The 21,020-nt window shown below is 40.6% G+C and overlaps 1 protein-coding gene across 1 annotated transcript in view; it reads left to right on the top strand.

The window, feature by feature from the left end:
- The first annotated feature begins 223 nt into the window (after nt 1-223).
- LOC127572382 (methylcytosine dioxygenase TET3-like) overlaps nt 224-21,020 on the top strand; it is a 126,508-nt gene continuing 105,711 nt past the window's right edge. Inside the window, 2 exon segments of the mRNA XM_052019574.1 lie at nt 224-575; nt 892-945. The gene's annotated coding sequence lies outside the window, so the exon portion shown is untranslated.

Genomic DNA, 21,020 nt, shown 5'->3' with positions numbered 1-21,020 from the left:
GAGGTAAAAACTTCAGGGGAAAAGAAACAGGAACTTCTGGAAAATCTTAAACCTATTAATGAATGGCAGCCAGCTAAATTATATGTTTTAACAGCCTGAGAAATGTGGTGGTGGGTGGGTGACTGGTCAAAATTATGTGTGGCAATAGAGGGAGCGAGCAATCCTTCTCCACGGTGCTCCAGTCCAGAGTTTCAATTCAACCTGACTAGTGTTCACTATTGTGCAGTTAGAAATCATAGGTCCTTTGTGTTTAAGGACCTGGTGGGGAAATGATTTACAACTACCCAAACAAGCAAACCTATCTTCCTGACAGAGTCCTCACTGGGCGAAACACATGCTAGTCACGTCCACACTTGGAGCCAGGGTAGAGCAACATTGGGGTTTCGGTGGCGATGATAATAGATGTCAGACCGTCATCTGAATATTGATGCGGAGGCCAGTCTGCGTTCGTAGAGGAGCAGAAGGAAGCAAGATGGCTGCCCTTTAGGATTTGTTTGAAAGGAGACAGATTGCACTTTGCTGGATTTCTGCGGCGCTGAGGGAGATACTGAGACTCAAGCGATCTTTATGCACCAGTAAGATCTTATGCTTCCCATTTTGCTGTTTTCTTTGAAGTAGGAATATATAAAAATTTACTTTGCACGATGTCATGAAAGAAGGGAAAAGGTGGGGGTTTGCAGAAAATTAGTCAAAGCTTCTCCAACATGGCTGACAATATTACTTTGATAAAGAAAAAAATACCAGTGCACTATTTGCATTTTGATATCTTTGAAATCAGCCGTCGCATTTGTAATATTGCTGTCTGCTTTCGTTGTGTGATATGTTTCATTTTAAGCTAAGGAGAACTTACATGATCAGTTTTATCCTTATGTAGTTTTTTTCCTCTTTTAGGTTTGAAGTGTTTTTGTCAGAGCACAGTAAAGGGATAGTGGTACCGTGGAACAGGTACTGTGTTTTCACCTACCTGATGTGTGTTGCTAAACTTAACGGCATCTATTAATAATTTTTTCTTAAAAATGTCATTTGTGATGTTTGCAGTGAAACCATTCCTCAGAAATTCTGGGAAAGTAAAGTTTAAATAATTAAATGAAGGAATTCAAATGATACAGAGAAGATGCTGGGTGTTATGCACTGATTATTTTACATTTTCTTGGCTTTCTTATCTTCCGTTCGTTTGTTTAATGACTGACAAGTAGGCACAAAGGCAGAAGCAGTAAAGAAACGATCATAGATCCCAAGGACTGCAAGGTCAGGGATAGCAAAGGAAATAAAATATAATCCTGTTGCACCATTAGGCGAGAGAGATTTTTAGTGCGCTCTCCCGTCTCTCAGCAAGTCTCAATTTCCAGAAAGCCCTGTGTTGCCAATAACAGTGCCACAGACTGATAAGGACTGCCATGCCGAGCTACTTACATTGCTGCTTGCAAGCTGAATTTTCTTGCTGCAGTCTAGTACTGATGTCTTGCTAAAGCTTTCTGATCATCTGTATATCCTGTTGTGGAAGGGGTTTAAGATGTCTCATTGCTCATACATCTGCCTGCAATTTCTTTATTTGATTGAGAATCAGTCGTAAATGGGCCACCTCTTTTAAACAGAAGGGTCAATTTTCGAAAAGAGGGTTGCAGCAATCTCAAAACGGAAAAAATCCAGAAGGGAATTAAAAAAAAGGAGACTTTTTAAGTGAATGGGGTTTTTTGTGATGCAGTATGAAATTCCTCCACTGTCCTTGCAAACAAGTCACTATCAGTTGTTTTTAGCTTATTGAGACGGATAAATAGCCTTTAGGATTAGCATTTTAATTGCCTCCTTGAATGTTTGTAGTGCATGAATAAAACATGTATTTTTGTGTATTTGAATTGTGTATTCTCCAGATTTAGCTTTCACTTCAAGTTTGGAATTGCTTAGTTGTGTAAATTGTGAATTTGACCAGAAAGGTGTAGTGTGTTGATGAGAGAATGCTAGGGAACGAAGCAAATGGTTGAAGTGAGTGAAGAAGCACGAGGACTGTGTTAGCTGAGATCACTGGCACCAAGCTGGAAGTAACCCAGCACATGTGAAAAATAACAACATGGAAATAGCATGAAGGTTTTATCTAGCCACTTTTTGTGCTGCCCAGCTTTAACTTGTTTAAGTTGGATTAAAGTAATTGAACTGTGCCGGTACTGCAGAGGAAAAGGTAACTTAAGCACTCACCATGCCTCTTAATAAAGGCAAAATTGGGGGGAATCATACAACTTTGAAAGTTCTTCAACTATGTGGAACAAAGTGGAAACTGCTTCATTCTCATAGTCCAAGTGAAAATTTTAACTTTAATATCCATCCTGTTTTATAACTGAACCTTCTATGACAGTAAGGTATCGCAAGATATGCAAGGTTATATGATAAACACACAGTTATCTACACTGGGCTATTATAGTGATAATTGCTTGTATTTATCAGAAAATAATGCTACTGTAGCGAGGGAATCTGGTCACTTGAGCCAAAGGTGCTGCTGTTTTAAACAAAAAGGATTCTTTTTACTTCAAGATTTTAATTCAAGTGGTTGCATTTATTGAGTGGCTTTTATATTCTGATGGCAATTCACAGACAATGAAATACAGTGGAACCTCAAGATGATGTGCCTTGTTGTATTGTAGTTTCAGATACGCCATGGGTATCATCATGTTCCCCCCACTACCTGACAGAAATTAAATAAATATTAGTTTAACATATAACCTGGCTGTTCCAGTTGTTCACCCAACACCATGTTATGTCAAAGTGGAACTGGAGTTATGAATTTTATTTTTTTTTGCAAATACAGCAACTGATTTGTGCACAGTGCAATAATCATGAGTGGGAAGTATGTTTCAGTGATGTGGGTTAAATGTATTGGCAAGGATCCTGGAGATAATGCCCCTATCCTCCTCTGATGTTGGGGTGGGGAAGTTTGAACTTTTAATGTAGATCCCTGGAGAAGTCATGAGAAAGAGATGAACACCGGTTGCTGTAAATAAGCAGCTGATTTTGGGTTAGGTCTAAACGTGATGAGGAAGTATGTAAAACAAAAACATTGAAATGGAACATGATATGTAATGATTCCATTTTTGATGTTACCAACTTTTAATGTAAAGAGTAAAGAAATTAGAAGATTCTTTATTAATTTTGCCTGAGGATTATCAAGATAAGGATTTATACACAGATTATTGCCATGTGCTGCCCTCTCTGTACTATAATGCTGAGTGCTAAACTAAAATTTTATGTTAAAATAAAGACAATCAAATGTGAATTGAAATAGGCAACAGTGGGAATTGGTGTATCAAGTTTGACAGTCTTGCTACATTGATGCTGGTTTTGTTCCTGACATTAAATGGTCTCTTCTAGTTAGTTCAGTGCTGTCTTCTAAAGAATCATCTTCCTAAAATTGTTAACAATGTAATATTTGAGGCAGAAATCAGTGAAGCAAAACTTTTCCATTGCCCATGGAGGGTGAACATTCGTCTTGTCAACTCTGGTGAAAGAATGCGGAAACAGCAAGTGCTTGGGGTTTGTTTTGACAAGAGAATTTTCAAGACCTCGTTTAATAACAGCTGTGTGTATGTGCATGAGGTGTGTTATACTAAAGTTCCCATTCCACTCAGTAGTGGGGAAGAGCCATTAATGTATCTCACAACAGGCATTCTTCACAGTGCACTCTGAGCCCAAGTCAATGGGCAGTGCCAAGCAGCTGTGAACTGGGAATGAGTTTTTGTTACTAATTAAATATGACTGAGTTAGTGTTTGCTCTATCTTTTCTGTCTAGGCCCTAAGCACTGATCTTTCTTCCTTCCTTAAAACCTCCCTCTTTGACCAATATTTTTAGTACTTGGCTCATTTCACTGTACGTGCTTGCTGCCAGAGTTGGTCTGACAGTAGTCCTCTGAGGCCACCTTGTTAATTGCAATTTGTTCTGGCCTTGAACCTTTGGGATGTCTCAAAGTATGTCTTAGATGGTGAGGTGTATTTGAAGAGTTAGCACTATTTTAATATAGGAAAAGAAAACTTCATCTAATTCATGCACAGCAAGATCGCACAGACAACAAATGAAAATGAGTGCACCGAGGTTTTCAGTGGTCCTTACTGGGGGATTGATATTAGCATAGAACCACCTTTAATCTTCTTAAAAATAGTGCTATGGGAGCTTTTGCATTTACCTGGCTGGCAGATCAAGCATCATTTTAAAGTCTTATTGAAATGTGGCATCTCTAACAATGCAGCACTCCCACAGTATTGCACTGAGAATTTCAGGCTAGATTTTTTGCCTTTCAACATCTATGATTCAGAATCAAAAAGAGCAACCAATGAGTAGTGTTGTGATGAGGCAATGAAAATATGATGGAATTTATAAACCAGACAGATTGCACAAGCAAGCAGCTCTGGCAGACTACCGCCCAGATGGAGAAAATGAACCCCAGCAAATCAGATTAACCTCCCACAGCATTTTTTTGGCATTTAAGGTGGTTATAGGTCTGGAGAATACAACAGCAGTGAATTATGTGAACCCTGCTTGGCTGTGTGGTAATGAAGCCCAAGGCTGTCACTTTGTCCTGCACACCAGCATGTCTCTGGGAAAGGGGGAGCTGTACTCAAATTGAATGAGCATGGCTAATCTTTTGTGTTTGCTGACTCTACGTACACTCAGTGAGATGCTGTTGTCCAGGCTTTACCTCTCCAATAACCCTTTCTCCATGAACTTTCATATGAGCCTTTGCTAGGAAGAAATTTTAAATCTTGGGCAAAAAAATAATGCATGCCAATTGCAGCTAAGAAGGAACTCCTTTCCATGAAGAATGTTGTGGTATATTTGCTTGTAAATGAGTATCATGTGTTAGTGACATACTGACATTATCGTGTCACATAGGGACATCTGTTAGTTGTTGTAGTCTGTAATAAAGTGTACATGCATGTTTTGAAACTCCTGGATATTATTATAGATGGTGCTTACCAGACCTACAAATCTGGTCCACAGACCACCTTCAAATACACTGCAAGTGGTGATAAAGATGGGTTAAACAATTGATGTATATGCACTTCAGTAGAGAAAGATGATCTTAAGATCACCCTGGCATGAAAATCTGCAACTTTGATAGAAGTGGCAGCAAAACTGTCAAGGAATATTATCCATTGCCAGGCAAAAAATGGAAGTCACTTATAGTCAGAGGCAACAGTAGAGCACCATGCCTAAAGCAGGGTCAGCACAAAGTGCATGCAAGTAGGACCAATTCTTGCTATTGTTGCAAAGGCAGCCAATCACTGCTCCTTTAAGGAGAAAAAGCGTCGGTCATATCAGAAGAAAGGATATGTAGAGATGACTTGTGGGTCCAAGCAAAGAATATCAGACTGGACCTGTGCTACCAAAGTAACAAGGTAACCCCCTTCACAGAGGATAAATGTATCCAGCAGGAAAATACAGAGAGAGACTTTGAATAACATCAAAACTAATTCTGAACTGGACTTCTGTAGTATCTAGCTACTTGCAGAAAGGGCGGGAAACTGCAGGATTTCAAGATAAAATCACCAATAAGTGAGCAAGCTGTTTAAATGAGTACTAGTATAGGAGCACGTTGTTCCATCTTGGGTAGAGGTACCTTAGGAAGTTTGGCCACCAACCTTTGATAGAAAGTACTGTTAGGATCATAACATTGTAGGGTGAAGTACTGGAGGCACTAGGGTCAATGTCATGCAATGTGTGTTACAATGGCCAGTGAGTAGACTTACCAATCATAGTAGCTGTCTATACAGAGCAACGGGCAATGTTAGGCAATGAGACTTTGATGTGGTTAGTGAGAAAACGATCTTTACAACTAGTAGATGAGAACTTTTCAGTCATGGGTACAGAAATTGTTAAAACGAAATTGAAAGAGATGTTTCTGAAACAGGTCTATGAGCACCTCTCAAAGGTTGGACTAATTCACATTTGGATATGCAGTCCACTTTGGAATAAAAGAAGTGGAGTTGTGCATTGATCATGGATTCCTGAAGTAGGAACCCTACATCCCTCTCTCCATGTCCTGCAAAGATTTTTTTTAGACGAGTTACATTTAGAACGTACTATGATTTTAAACATAAAAGGTATTGCCAGAAGTTTCATATCTTGGTCATGTCCTGACAAAAATCTCAAAGATTTCATGTTGACATCTACATCAAGAGTGGAGAATGAAACCACTGAAGAAGCCCCTGTAGGCATTGAGGTGGGCTACACAATCACTACAGCAAGCTCACATTGATTTTTTTTATCAGAGGTGTAGCAACAATTTTCAAGGCCATATTGGCACTCATTCTGCAGTTCAACTTGTGGGATCACACACAACACAAGAATGTGTACTTGAGGAGCTGAGACTGATTTTTGCAAAATGGGGTACACTTGAAAAGTTGATATCTAACAGTGGGGTTCATTTCACCTTTTATTTGTTTGGACACTTTATGAGGACCCCTGCCCCCACCATCACCATGTATGGAGCATGTAACAAAGCAACCAAAAGTCTGTAAGTGTTCTTAAGGAAGCCTTGGGGTAGAAAAAAAACATTTTCTCCAAGGTTGTTCAAGTTTAGCCATGAACCGTCATTTAGTTAACTTCCTTTTTCGGTATCTTACAACATCACATTCTAGTACAGGATTCACTCCAGGAGAGCTATTGATGGATTGCAGATTCAAGTATGTTTGAGTTTGGAGGAGAGAGAGGAGGGACGGCAGTTGAAACAAAATCTTGCTTTGTATCCTAACAAATCATCATGAAAAGCCAAAGAGAAGCATTTCAAGCAATATGAGTAAATGGCTAAGGCAATGAACAAGTAAGGCACAAAAAGGTGGTGGATTGTTACGAATAATGGTACTAAACAATATGCAGTGCAACAAGGAGGAAAGGTTGCAGCAAGAGGCATAGCAAAACATATTGGAGAGAGATGTGATTATGGTGTTAGTCCAGGTGGACATAAAACTAACTAATAAAGAAGAAATACAAGTCAAAAGTGAGTTAAGTCAAGGTGGCCCACAATCCTCAGACATCTGAGAACCCAACATAGTAAAGAATGTCTAAGAGTCTAAAACAGTGAGTTAATTGAACCTGTAGTTGATGTACAGTGGCATGCAAATATTTGTGCACCCCTGGTCAAAATTTCTGTTACTGTAAATAGTTAAGTGAGTAGAAGATGAACTGATCTCCAAAAGTCATAAGGTTAAAGATGAAACATTCTTTTCAACATTTTAAGCAAGATTAGTGTATTATTTTTTGTTTTGTACAATTTTAGGGTGAAAAAAGGAAAGGAGCACCATGCAAGAATTTGGGCACCCCAAGAGATTTGAGCTCTCAGATAACTTTTACCAAGGTCTCAGACCTTCATTAGCTCGTTACGGCTATGGCTTGTTCACAGTCATCATTAGGAAAGGCCAGATGATGCAAATTCCAAAGCTTTATAAATACCCTGACTCCTCAAGCCTTGTCCCAACAATCAACAGCCATGGGCTCCTCTAAGCAGCTGCCTAGTACTCTGAAAATTAAAATAAATGATGCCCACAAAGCAGGAGAAGGCTATAAGAAGATAGCAAAGTGTTTTCAGGTAGCTGCTTCCTCAGTTCGTAATGTAATTAAGAAATGGCAGTTAACAGGAACAGTGGAGGTCAAATTGAGGTCTGGAAGACCAAGAAAACTTTCCGAGAGAACTGCTCATAGGATTGCTAGAAAGGCAAACCAAAACCACTGTTTTGACTGCAAAAGACCTTCAGGAGGATTTAGCAGACTCTGGAGTGGTGGTGCACTGTTCTACTGTGCAGCGACACCTGCGCAAATATGACCTTCATGGAAGAGTCATCAGAAGAAAACCTTTCCTGCGTCCTCACCACAAAATTCAGCGTCAGAAGTTTGCAAAGGAACATCTAATCAAGTCTGATGCATTTTGGAAACAAGTCCTGTGGACTGATGAAGTTAAAATAGAACTTTTTGGCTGCAATGAGCAAAGGTATGCTTGGAGAAAAAAAGGTGCAGGATTTCATGAAAAGAACACTTCTCCAACTGTTAAGCACAGGGGTGGATCGATCATACTTTGGATTTGTGTTGCAGCCAGTGGCACGGGGAACATTTTACCGGTTGAGGGAAGAATGAATTCAATTCAATTAAAAAGCAAATTCTGGAAGCAAACATCACACTGTCTTTAAAAAAAAGCTGAAGATGAAAAGAGGATGGCTTCTTCAACAGGATGACGATCCTAAACACACCTCAAAATCCACAATGGACTACCTCAAGAGGCACAAGCTGAAGGTTTTGCCATGGCCCTCACAGTCCTCCTGACCTAAACATCATCAAAAATCTGTGGATAGACCTCAAAAGAGCAGTGAATGCAAGATGGCCCAAGAATGTTACAGAACTAGAAGCCTTTTGCAAGGAAGAATGGGCGAAAAATCCCCAAACAAGAATTGAAAGACTCTTAGCTGGCTACATAAAGCGTTTATGAGCTGTGATACTTGCCAAAGGGGGTGTTACTAAGTACTGACCATGCAGAATGCCCAAACTTTTGCTTTGGGCCCTTTTCCTTTTTTGTTATTTTGAAACTGTAAAAGATGGGAATAAAAAAGTAATCTTGCTTAAAATATTAAAGAAATGTGTCATCTTTAACTTTATGCCTTTTGGAAATCAGGTCATCTTTTACCCACTTAGCTATTCACAGTAACAGAAATTTTGAACGGGGTGCCCAGACTTTTGCATGCCACTGTATGTATGTGATATGAGGGAAAGCTAAGTTGTATATCTCTATGTAGGTGTCTTTGGCGTACAAGAGATGTAATGATATGATGTAAACACATCTCTTAGATAGGATTTACCAGCAGTTTAGGTCTAGCTCACCTATCAGGTCCCAGCTACAAATATGTTTTAAATCATTTTGTCAAGGTCTGGAGTGTCCAATGAAGGGACCATAGTTTTAAAATACTAAGAAAATAATACATCTTCACATCTGTGGATTCATGGGAAGAAACAAAAAGATTCCCCATTCTTGTGAACAGGTGGACAAGGCCTTGCACAAAGCTGGTGATTAGAGGCAAGAATGGATCAGAAAAGCAGAATGTGATTACTGTAAAAGTTGTAAAGCAAACTATGTGGATATCAGTTGATTGAACTTAGATGCACTTAAAGATTTAAAACCAAACTTTGCAAAGTTTGCATTTCATCAGTGATAAAGTACAATTATATTTGAGTGGGAGAAGTTCAGGTATCCTCTACTGTCCCATAACTGCCAGAAGATTCATAGCTGTGAACTCTCAACAGTTTTAATCAATTAATATCCATGGTATGATTAGAATATCTTGCAATCAAATATCTGCTATGTGATCTGATTTCCACAACCCACTCCCAGCTTTGTCACTCCTGGTTGATGAAGTCAGCTTCCTCATTAAATATTGCTTTGCAGAGATTCATTTTATTCCTAATTTTGTGCATATCTGTGATTATGAAGTATGTTCAAAGCTGTGGTAGTGGCTGGCAGTGTGACTTAGTAAAGTCTGGAACTGATGTGCTCCCCACAAGCAGTGTTTGTCAGCAGGCTCAGTGGAGATTTGTTTGCCCCACATGCACTTGAGGAGTTTTCATCCAGTTGGTGAGTCTTGTGCAAATGTGAAAAAGCCAGCATCAGATGATGAATTGCTCCAGGGAAGGGTGAGAATGGGGAACCTACTGTCACATGCTATGGTTGAAGTATTTTGCTTTGAGTCAGGATGAAGAAGAGTATAGAGAGATCTGGAAGATAGGGTGGGAGAAAGTAAGTAGTTGGAATAGGCGGTAGGTCATGGATTATAAACAACGCTTGGGCCAAATGCCCTGTTTCTGTTGCCATACTTCAAATGAGTTCAGCCAGAATTCATGGTTCATGGTGTGTTCACTGTGTGCAAACCTCAGTGCCAAGAAGTGCAAACTCATCAAGCTTCCCCATCAGTGAATTAGCAATAGCAGAGGTAGTATGAGAACTAAACAAAAACAGTTGATCTACTATCTTACTTAGAAGTTTGGTAGGGGAAGATTTAATACCTGCAATAGCTGTGGTGTGAATTTTTAAAGGTTTTTTAACTTCTACGGATTCTGGGCCAGTCAATTGGAGTTGCAGCAGCACTGCAACATTGTTAATCCTTTGCTGGTATTAAGTGCTCCTGGGACCGACCTAGTGTAGCCAGGTCCAGAGTAGAAGGTCTGACTCAGAAGGCTAGGTGCTAGGTTCTTTCATGGGCTGTGTATGGTAACTTCCAATTTAGCATCTATGATAGTGGAATCCTGTGCTACCTTGTACGTACTCTTGCCTGCCATTGTCTGGTTGGAAACTCCTATCCAGCTTTACAGCCAGCTGTAAGAAATCTTGGGGAAGAAACACCACATCTGTGGCATTGTTGTTATCATCACATATGAAGCTCTAGAAACCTTTGATGTACGCGGCTACTAAGCTTGGAGTCTCGCTCTCCTTAGCACCTCCAGCACTGACACCCATCTGTAAGGTCTGCTCATTCAGACTCCAAAAGCAGATTAGTCTGTTTTGGTTTGCTGTTTCTGGTGGTTCAACATGATGGAATTGCGGAGTGAGATCCTGGGAGGTTGGCCACAATGGAATACTGCGTATTCACTGTGGTCTGAACCAAAATCCTGGTCTCTCTTGGATCTGGAAGCAACTGGATAGAATTTCCTGAATGCATAAATGCATCTTAATTCAGTATCATTTTTAAAAATAAAAAGGGAATAAAGCAGTGAAAACCCGGATTAAACCCCCCCCCCCACCCCCCGACCCCATTTCAGTTGACAGACCTGGGAACTGTCAGTAGAGTGCTGCCTTAATTCTGAAGGGAGATCATCTCCTTGTCAGCAGCAAGGCTTCACCAAATTTGCTTTCCATTCTACTTGGTTTGTATTTCCAGACAAAACAAAAGGTCTGGAATATTCTCTGGTGCGGCCATGCACTATTGTGTACCTGGTTTACTGGAAGCACCTTTGACCTGAAGTGCACCAGTGGCACTCATCCCCTGGCCATAGCTCTCAGGGAGCCAGGTGCATGGTGGAGCTGCCAAGAACTTACTTAGTTGCTGCAGTGAAGGTTGGTGTTTCATTGGGTCACAGTGTACCAGAACCTTAGTGGCATTAATGACTGATATGTCAAATCTAAAACAAGATGCAGCTTCGAAGCCTTTGTAGGGAACAGAAAACCCTGAAATTCCCAATTTTAAAATGAATGCTGCATAGACATAAAAATTCAGAGGAGTAGGGCACTCATCCCCTCATCCCTGCTCTGTCACTTGGTAAGATTGTGGCTGATCTAGGTGTGACCTTAACTCTGCATTCCTGCCTACTTGTGGTAATGTTTCAAAGTTAAAGTCAAGTTTATTGTCGTATGCAGACGTACATGTATGCACAATTTCAATGAAAAACTTACTTGCAGCAGCATCAGAAACACAACATTCACAAGAAAAACATAAATCAACAACATAAATTATACAAGAAAGAACACAATTAGAACAAAGAAAAGTCCATTGTAGTTCAGTGGTCATAGTGTTGCTATACTGAGGTAGTGATTAGGCTTGTGCAGGTTGGTTCAAGAACCAAATGGTTGAAGGGAAGGAGCTGTTCCTGAACCAGGTGGTGTGGCACTTCAGGTTCCTGTACCTCCTACCCGACGGTAGCCGCAAGAACATCGCATGGTGGGGATTTTTGGTGATAGATGTTGCCTTCTTGAGGCAGTGCCTCATGTAGATACTACTGATGGTGGGGAGGGATGTGCCAATGATGTATTGGACTGAATCCACTACTTCTGCAACTTCTTGCATTCCTGCGCATTCAAATTGCCATACCAGACTATGATGCAACCAGTCAGGATACTTTTAACAGTACATTTATAGAAGTATACAAATTTACACAAATTCATACCCTTATCAAGAATTACTCTACCTTTGTCTTAAAAGTATTCAAAGACTCTGCTTTCACCACCATTTGAGGAAGAGACCCATGGCCCTTGAGAGAGAAAAAATGCCTCATAACTGTCTTGAATGTGCAACCCAATATTTTTAAACATGCTTGCTTTAATAGTCCTTACAGGGCAAATGGGCAGATACCCATTTGTTTCCTTCATGGCTCGGCTACTCAGGATGGTGATCAGCTGCACTTGGCTGGTCACAAGTGGTGACTCCCAGTCCGTGCCACGGTAGCTGTTTGCACCCTTAAATGCCCAAAGGTCTGCTGCATTTGGCTTTACCTCGGCCAGTCACTGAGAAGATGATCCTACTGGTTATCACTCTTCACCAACCTCCAGTCCATCTCCCTGTACCCCTTCTCAGAAATGCCTGTGCAAGGAAAATAGGTGAAGACAGGATTCAGTTTGGCTGTAATGTTTCCAATAATGAATAGTTTTGCCGTGAGTCACACATTAAAAGTTAACATATGAACAAGAGGAGGGAATTTAGCAGAAATGGGCTTGTATTCCTTTGGAGAAGGTATGACAGTTTCAGACATCTTGGTCATATTATACTATTAACAGATTTGATCGAATAGGTAAAGAGAAATTATTTCCTCTGCTGATGAAGTGGGGAGGAGGGCAAGTTCAGAATAAGAGAGCACGGTCTTAAAACTAGAGCTGAGCATCACATAATTGACATCAAGAAGAACTTATTCACTCAAAGAGTGGTGATTATCTGGAATTCACTTCCACAGATATCTGGATGTTGGCTGAATGGAACTTATAAGAAAGCAATGAATTGATTTTCGTTGGTAATGTTGAGGAAGACAGGAGCAAATGGTAGTAGACACAAGGTACAGATCAGCCATAACCTAATGGAATGAATGGCCGACCCCTGTTTATGTCCCTAAGAAGACTGTTGCCTCCCTGCCCCACTTTGAACATTCTTTCAATGCATCCTGAAACTTTTCTTTAACAGTGTGCATGCACTCAAGTCCAATTTAAAATGAATAAATTCAGTATATATATATAAAAAAAATTGCCGCCATTAATAGGGACGTTATACTTGCCTGAAACCAGTCATGTAGGTAAAGCTTGCAAACAATAAGAAATAAAATTCCGTTCTTTCTGTTCAAGGTTCAGCAAGTGCTTGCTGCCTGCTTTACCTGTTGTGTTGCATTAATATTGATGGAAGGTGTTCGTCAAAGGTTTGTCCCTCTAGATCAGGCAGTGAGCCAGACTTGCTGCATGTATTTATGTTTAAAATGTTTACTCTCAGAACAAGAGCTTTCCCTTGAGCAGAGGTGAATTTCGACTCTCTGGAGCTATTAGAACACCCAGAATTCTGTATCTTGGCATTTGCCAGTGCCCTAATGTTCAAAATGCTATAGTATTACAACCTGGTTTGAATTTTGCTCATCAATTTGATGTGACAAGGTTAGTGAAGAATCAGGCTATTAAACTGGAATGTCTTGCCAATATATGCAATGATACAGGTATTCTAGATCAGTGGTTTTCAACCTTTTTCATGCTGCGGCCCCCCCAGAACATGTCCTTGTTAGATGATGGGCCCACAAAATCAAGCAATCGATAATTCATGCATACAACATTTAAATTACTGCACATAGACCCTATTGAAACAGTGACTATTTCAATCACCGATAATTACCAACGGTGTCTTTCAGTGTTCAGTTCAATGTGAAGGTTGTGCCTGTTTTGCACTGCAGAGTTTGTCCAAACGTGGTGGTATGTGCGACAAACATATGCATATGTCATCCTCAATATTCAGTCTTGATCTGTATTTGGTTTTCATGTCAGTGACTGCAGAAAATGCTATTTCGCACAAGTAAGTGGTTGCAAGTGGTAACAGAACATTGACAGCTTTGCCGGACAGCAGTGGATACTCCTGGGAGCATGCTATCCAGAACGACAACAGTGACATTCAGTTGAACTGCAAGCGCAAAGTCCTGTCGGATGACAGTTCAGCCAATTCTTCTTGTTCACGTCCAGTTAAATCAGTAAGCACGCATTCAAATGGATTTTGAATCCAATCAAACATGCTCGTGTCATCATCGCCGAAATACTCATGGAAATAATGTGACAGTTGTCGAATATGGTTCAAAACGGTGCTCGCAATGGTCTCTGTCTTAGTCTCGTTCACCGTCAGAAAGTCAGCCAGCAACGGAAACATATCATAGACGCCTTGCTCACATCTTCCCTTCCAGATATGGAGTTTTTTCTGGAAGGCATTGATTTTGTCATGCGTTTCAGAACATTTGAGCCAGGTCCTTGCAATGATAGATTTAAGCTGTTCAAATGTTGAAAATATCTGCAAGATAAGCTAATCTGGCAACCCACGTCTCATCTGTCAAGAACTGCGCCAATGATCCATTATGCTCATTTAGAAAAATGAGCCGTTCATCTCGCAATTCATATACATGCTGCACAACGCGGCCTCGTGAGAGCCATCTGACTTCTGTATGTAGCAACTAATGTTTATGCTCGGCTTCCATTTCACGGCATATGTTTTCAAACAAATGATGATTGAGCGGCCTGGCTTTGATAAAGTTAACGATTTAATGCATGTGGAAAACACATCCGCAAGATTTTCATCTGTATCCTTTGCAGCCAAAGCCTCACGGTGAATCATGCAATGGGTTGCTGCTACATGTGGAGCTGCTACTTTCACTCATGCAACCAGACCCGACTTCCGTCCTATCAATGCGGCAGCACCATCTGTGCGTACTCCAATACACTGTGTCCACACCAATGCCGATTGTACAACAAAAGTGTCAAGCACACGGAAAAGTTGTACGCCCTGAGAGCGCCTAGCAAAACAAAAAGTCTTCCAAAGCCCCTCCTTCCCAGCAATATCGAACATAAACCAACAACTGCGCAGCACTGGCAACATCAGTACTTCCATCGAGCTGAATTGCAAATCTGACTTGCTGAAGACATGCTATCAGCTGGCTCTGTATCTCTTCCGCCATATCGCCAATTCTTCTGCTTACTGTGTTATCAGACAGTGGAATGGCTTTCAGTTTTTGACTGGATTCTTTTCCCAGTACAACTGCACACACATCTACTGCTGCAGGCAGTATAAGCTCTTCTCCAGTTGTGTGAGGCTTTCTGGAACGCGCTATTCGTAATGCTACCAAATATGATGCGCGAAGAGCCTTCTCATTTACAGTGGCGCAGGCTGTCATTTTGCCTTTCTGCTTGAGGTACAGCTCCTTTTGCCGCTCAAGGTATTCCTTCGGCTTACTGGCAATATCTGATGCACTGTTGTTAAATGGCGCTTCAGTTTCGCTGGTGTCATTGCATCGTTGGACAGTGTTTGAAAACACAACACAGAGGTTGGTCTGCATTTGTCCCCACTGCGATGAAGCCATATGCAGTGTATTCTGGACCGTACTTGCGTTGTTTTCTCTTTCGGTCACCCTTATCCCCTTCGTCATCAGAATCTTCCGGTTTCTGGTCAGCTTTTCTCGTCAGAAATTTCTCCATACTCAGCAATATATGCTGGGCAATTTAATTACTATTACTGATAAACAAAATTATCAAAACTAATCTAAAATTTACACGCTTGCACACGTTTCATTTAACAGTGACGTCACTGTGGTGTAAATACACGGTAAGTAAGCAATATTATTAAGGCACACCAACAACTTCACTCAGTCTCGCCAACACTACAGTGCACAACGGCATATTAGTGAGTAGTGAACACTACTGACTACTCTGACTACACAAATCGAATATTAAGAGCGGCGGCTTACCAGAAGGGAACACTGCCTAAGTTGCTAAGATTGTCGCCTATAACAGATAGAATAGATATGGCCGATTTTCTGAATAGTGGAAAACTGGAGCAAAGCAAGTAAGCTACGTCTTTGTAACAGGTCGCTTTTCTATTTTTTTCTTGGCTTGCTCGCGGACCCCCTGGCAACCCACTGCGGACCCCCAGGGGTCCACGGACCATAGGTTGAAATTATATCATAATGAGGATAAGAAAAGGAATTTTGTCCCTTTTTCAGTGGGGTTAATTTTTTCTTGATCATATCTGTGGACTCAGCCTTTATATTCCCATCTCTATGAGTACACTCTTCGATAGAAAGGTAGAATTGTTTGTGGATTAGAATTGTGCAGTGCCCATGGGTATGTATCCATGGAGAAAGAATACGATGGTTAAATTAGGACAGAACAACCACAGGAGCTAATCAAGGGGAATAGGGAAGTTCTTTGAGTGACCTGTCCAGTATTCTTCCATTAACCAACATGAGTAGAAGGAAATTGATAGCTTGCATTTGCCAAGCCATGGAGGGATGTAATAGTGTACACAATGGCTGTCACATTGACTACAGAAAAAATAACAAGTAGTCAAAGTACGTCATTTTACCTGGAGCTCCCTGGGATATTTATGAAATCATTCTTGCATGCTATATACATTGTTTTCTTTGCACTCTTATCTCCAGTGAGCCCTTGTCCTATCACATATTTGATTTCCCCAATGACAGATGAAATTTACTTTCTTTCGTCGCAAAATTAGCATTGATGGGCAAAAAGATTAGCATGTACATGGTGAACAGAAGGGTCAGTTTCTGTGATGTACAACATAATGACTCTAGGGACTCTTAACTATCTCAGTAAAAACCTGTTTGAGCACTTAAATTGCCTAGGCATTGAAGGCTATGGGACAAGTATTGGAAGATGGGATTAATACATGGATGTGGTGAGCTGAATAGCCTGTTTCCATGCTGTATGACTATTCGCACAACAACTCCAATTTATACAGCTCTCTTAAACTGTAGAACATCTCGAGGCACTGAACTGAAGAAGGATTCAAGCTTTTTTTTGTTTTTATTCATGATAAACATTTTTTCTTACTCAGCTATTGTGGTATTCTTTACATTCAGTTGTTTCTTTCTCCTTCATTTGCCAGGCCTTTGAAACCCAAGAATGGCACTGAATCTGTCAGACCTGTGCAAATACTGGTGTTGCCTACATTGAAGATCTTGACCTTTTTCCTTGCTCCTTCAACTTAATAACAATGTGTAGAAGTTTTGCAGAATTGGAATTGTTATTTTAATCTAATGGAGTTATTTCTTGAAGAGGAGATGGCATTTCATAATGTGTCTTTATCAGTTACATGTACATCGAAACACACAGTGAAATGCATCTTTTGCGTAAGGGTGTTCTGGGGGCAGCCTACAAGTGTCGCCACACTTCTGGCGCTAACATAGCATGCCCACAACTTCCTAACCAGTACGTCTTTGGAATATGGGAGGAAACTGGAGCACCCAGAGGAAACCCACGCAGACTCGGGAGAACATACAAACTCCTTACGGACAGTGGCTGAAATTGAACCCAGGTTGCTGGTGCTGTAATAGCGTTATGCTAACCGCTATGCTACCGTGCCTGGCCACTACCATGCCTGCCCACAAGACTAGATTGGCTTGCTAAAGTTTATAATTTACAGAACTCCCATAAGCTAATGGCCATGGTAATCAGGTGCAATAGGGAACTAAGCTTTGCCATTTATGCCGTCAGAATGGCAGGAGATCTGTTATAACGTGACTGGAATACAAGTTGAAAAGACGCTATGACTGTTTGCGTGTTTATTCTGATTGAAGTTTCAATGCAGCAAGTGGAATGACTTGCATTACTTTGTGGCTGAGAATGTGGTTTCTTTTCAAAGGAAGAATAACACGAGAGGGCACAGAAAAAGCAGAAAGATAGGAAAAAAAATGCTCATGAAGTTTTTAACTGCCAGTGATTAAAACTACACTCCGACAAGGGAGGACTTCTCATAAAGTGAAATGTAAAGTCGTCAAGGCAAAGAGGAAGTCTATTGATTGGACTGAAAGAAAATGTTATTCAGAGGGAAAAGTATTGGAAGGTCATTTCTATCCACATGACAATAGCTAAACTGATAAAGTGAAGTGATTTGTTTATCCCCTAGACAGCAGGATTATTTATTGAAGAAGTATATTGGGTGCTGCACAATAAACCAGGGGAGGAGAAACAGTTGTAGGGCTAGAGTTTTAAAGAGGTGGGATCATTGAGCGATTTTAACATGAGGAAAAGAGAAAGGAAGTTAAATTGTTAAGGCATTGGTAGATTGGGAACTAATGTTGGTCAGTAAGTGCTGGGATTGATGAGAGAATGATGTGAGTTAGTATGTAAGCAACTGAGTATTGGAATGTGCGTCAGATTAGTCAGATTTGGAAATAAGAGAAGTGTAAGTGAATGTTTGAGTATGTGGGGCTGAGGAGGGGGCAAAGATGGATAGTATGATTGAGGTGGAAGTAGGGTAGTGTTAATGACGGGAGGAGATGCCATTGGGAGTATCAATAGTGAAGAAACGGAGTCTCTGGCAGGGGCTGAAGTTTCTGGCTTTGATCTTCCCCATGTCTAATTGGGGGTTATTGTGACTCACCATGGATTGGATGTCGGTCTGACAACACAGAACAAACCACAAAAAAAAATTAAAGCTTAGTTCTTCAAACCATAAAATGATTGAAATTCTTTCTCCACAGGAACAATGCTTCAAATTTAGTTTGGATTATTTGAAGCCATGCCCTACTTTCAGTGTATTAATTAATAAAAATTGTACTTACAATATCTTCAGCCACATTCACAAAAAATTGTTTTCATGTTAAAAGACGCACTTAATTCAATTCAACCTCTTAAGCATCATATGGGCAACAAATTGAGAGATGAATTCCCCAGTAACCAGAACTACACAGATTTTTGCATTGGAAACATTAATTGTCCGCTATCTAACACACCCACTCTTGTGTGCACCTCTTTATCCTCTCCCCTTTAAGTATCTCCCCTGTAGAATTATTTCAGTAGTTGAGGATGGAAAGGAGAAGGATTTCTTTCTCCCTCTGGTATCCTCCCTCATGCATGCAGAGGACACAATGACCTCCGCTATCCTCCTTTACCCTGGGAGTGGTAAAATTTGCTGCAAGCTGTATACCAGTTGCAACCCATCTGGTTATGAATCAGTGATGCTTCAAAAATCAGTCTGAGAGAGTGCCAAAAATATTAAGCAGAACAAAACCAAGACTTTTTGGGTAATGTCTACTTTGCCTGGTTTACATGAGGATACAACGTTGGTAAGTAATTGATCCTAATAACAATGGTGCAGTTCTGCAACAGATGATAGGGCTGGAACTGAAAAAGAAAAGTCTTGTTGAGGAACATTAGCTTCATTTTTGATTTTAATTCTATGTTGTCTGATTATTTGCCATCCAGGCCCTGAAATTGCTGTACTTTCTTCCAATTAAACATGGGGAAGATCGAAGTTGTCACCTGCAAGCCCCACTGCAGCCTCTGTTTCCTTGTCACTAATGACCATGTTGTCGAGCTTGGTATGCTATTTCACCTGAGTTGAGGAAGGATATACTTTTCCTAGAAGGTTGGCCACAAAGATTCACAGGAGAGATGCTTGGGAGGATGGGTCATTCTGTTCAAGACTGAGGGATACTAAAGGAATTGGGGATTTGAGCTGAGACTGATTTTATTGAATGAGAGAGCATCCTCGAGAGGGTTGACCCTACTCCTTCTCGTATCTTTGCAGATATACTGCCAGGTTTCCTACATTACATTGTGAACATCAAGAATTTTTCAAGGTTTTAAAGTATTTTGGAATTACTTGAGAAGCAATATAAATCCAAGTATCTTTTTCATTTCAGTCCCTGCATCCAGTAATTCAGCTGTGGTCTCAGTGAAGCCTTGTACATTTAGAGAAGGATTTTCTTAACCTTTGTTTGCTTTCCCCTTTAATAATGTCCTAAGGTTGATAGATGTACCTCTGTGTTAGCCTTCTGTGTTTCATGTACAAGCATATTCAGATCATCACCAGCAAAGTTTTGGAAGGTGTCATTGACAGTGCTACTAAGTGGCACTTACTTACCAAGTAATCAGCTCACCAATGCACAGTTTGGGTTTTGTCAGGGCCAGCCCATTCTAGAACCTTACCAGAACCTAAGTCCAAACATGGACCACAGAACTGAGTTCCAGATGTGGAGTGAGAGTGACTGCCAGTGGGGAGCTGGCACAAAAGAGGAATTGAGCCCAACATCAATCAGCCATGATTATATTGAATAGTGGGGCAGGCTTGATGGGCTTGGTGGCCTACTCCTGCCCCTATTTTCTTGTAGCACCTCACAAACCCAAAGCTCTACAACAAAAAGGATAAAAGAGAGCAAGTGCATGGGAACACCACCTTCTATGCAGGGCCCTCTCAAGTTGCACATTAATCTGATTTGGGAATAAATCACCAGTCCTTCATTGTCTCTGGACCTAAATCTCCACATTACTCCATGGTGGGAGTACCTTCAGCAGAGGACTGCAGCAGTTCCAGGTGGCAACTCAGCACCACCTTTTCAAAGGCAATTAGGGGGTGGGTAATAAATGCTGGCCTTGCCAGCAATGCCCAGAATCCAGTAAATGAATAAATTCAAAAAGATACCCGTGTAGGACCAACATTTGATAGGTTCTTACCATTTACAAAGGATGGGTTTTTTTTTCAGTGCTTCCTATCAAAATGTGGAACTTCCCATTACCACACATTCTTGTCCAAAAGCCATCTTCTTGCCCAATCTCTTAAACTGTCTACATTTCATTGCACAGTTGTTGCAACCTCCTCACAGCTTTTTTCTTGCCTGTTTTTTAAATCAGCAAACTTACTCCCTTTTCCTATGTCATTAATGTAGATTGTTGGCAAATCCCAGCACTGATCTTTATGGCACCTCTTTAATGACAGTTTGATATTTATTATAACCCCACAGTAACCAGATATTCTGTGGTTAGTGTGGGGATTTATCGTCTGATTATGGGATAAGTACTGGCTATGACAACAGGGATAACTCCTCTCCTCCTCTTCAAAAGAGGACCCTGAATTTTTTCATCTATCTGAGGGATCTGTATTGATCTAAACAATTTAACAAGATCAGTACTGATCGAGCAATGTGATATTCTTCAGCACTACATCAAAGCATTAGCCTAGATTTTTGTGTTCAAGTCTCTGGAGTGGGTTTAAACTCACAATGTTCTGATTGGTGAGAGTGTTATCACTGAGCCATGGCT

This window comes from Pristis pectinata, chromosome 7, assembly GCF_009764475.1.
Source record: "Pristis pectinata isolate sPriPec2 chromosome 7, sPriPec2.1.pri, whole genome shotgun sequence".
Taxonomy (NCBI): domain Eukaryota; kingdom Metazoa; phylum Chordata; class Chondrichthyes; order Rhinopristiformes; family Pristidae; genus Pristis; species Pristis pectinata.
Note: the sequence above shows the minus strand (reverse complement) of the source record. Positions and strands in the feature narration are given on the sequence as shown.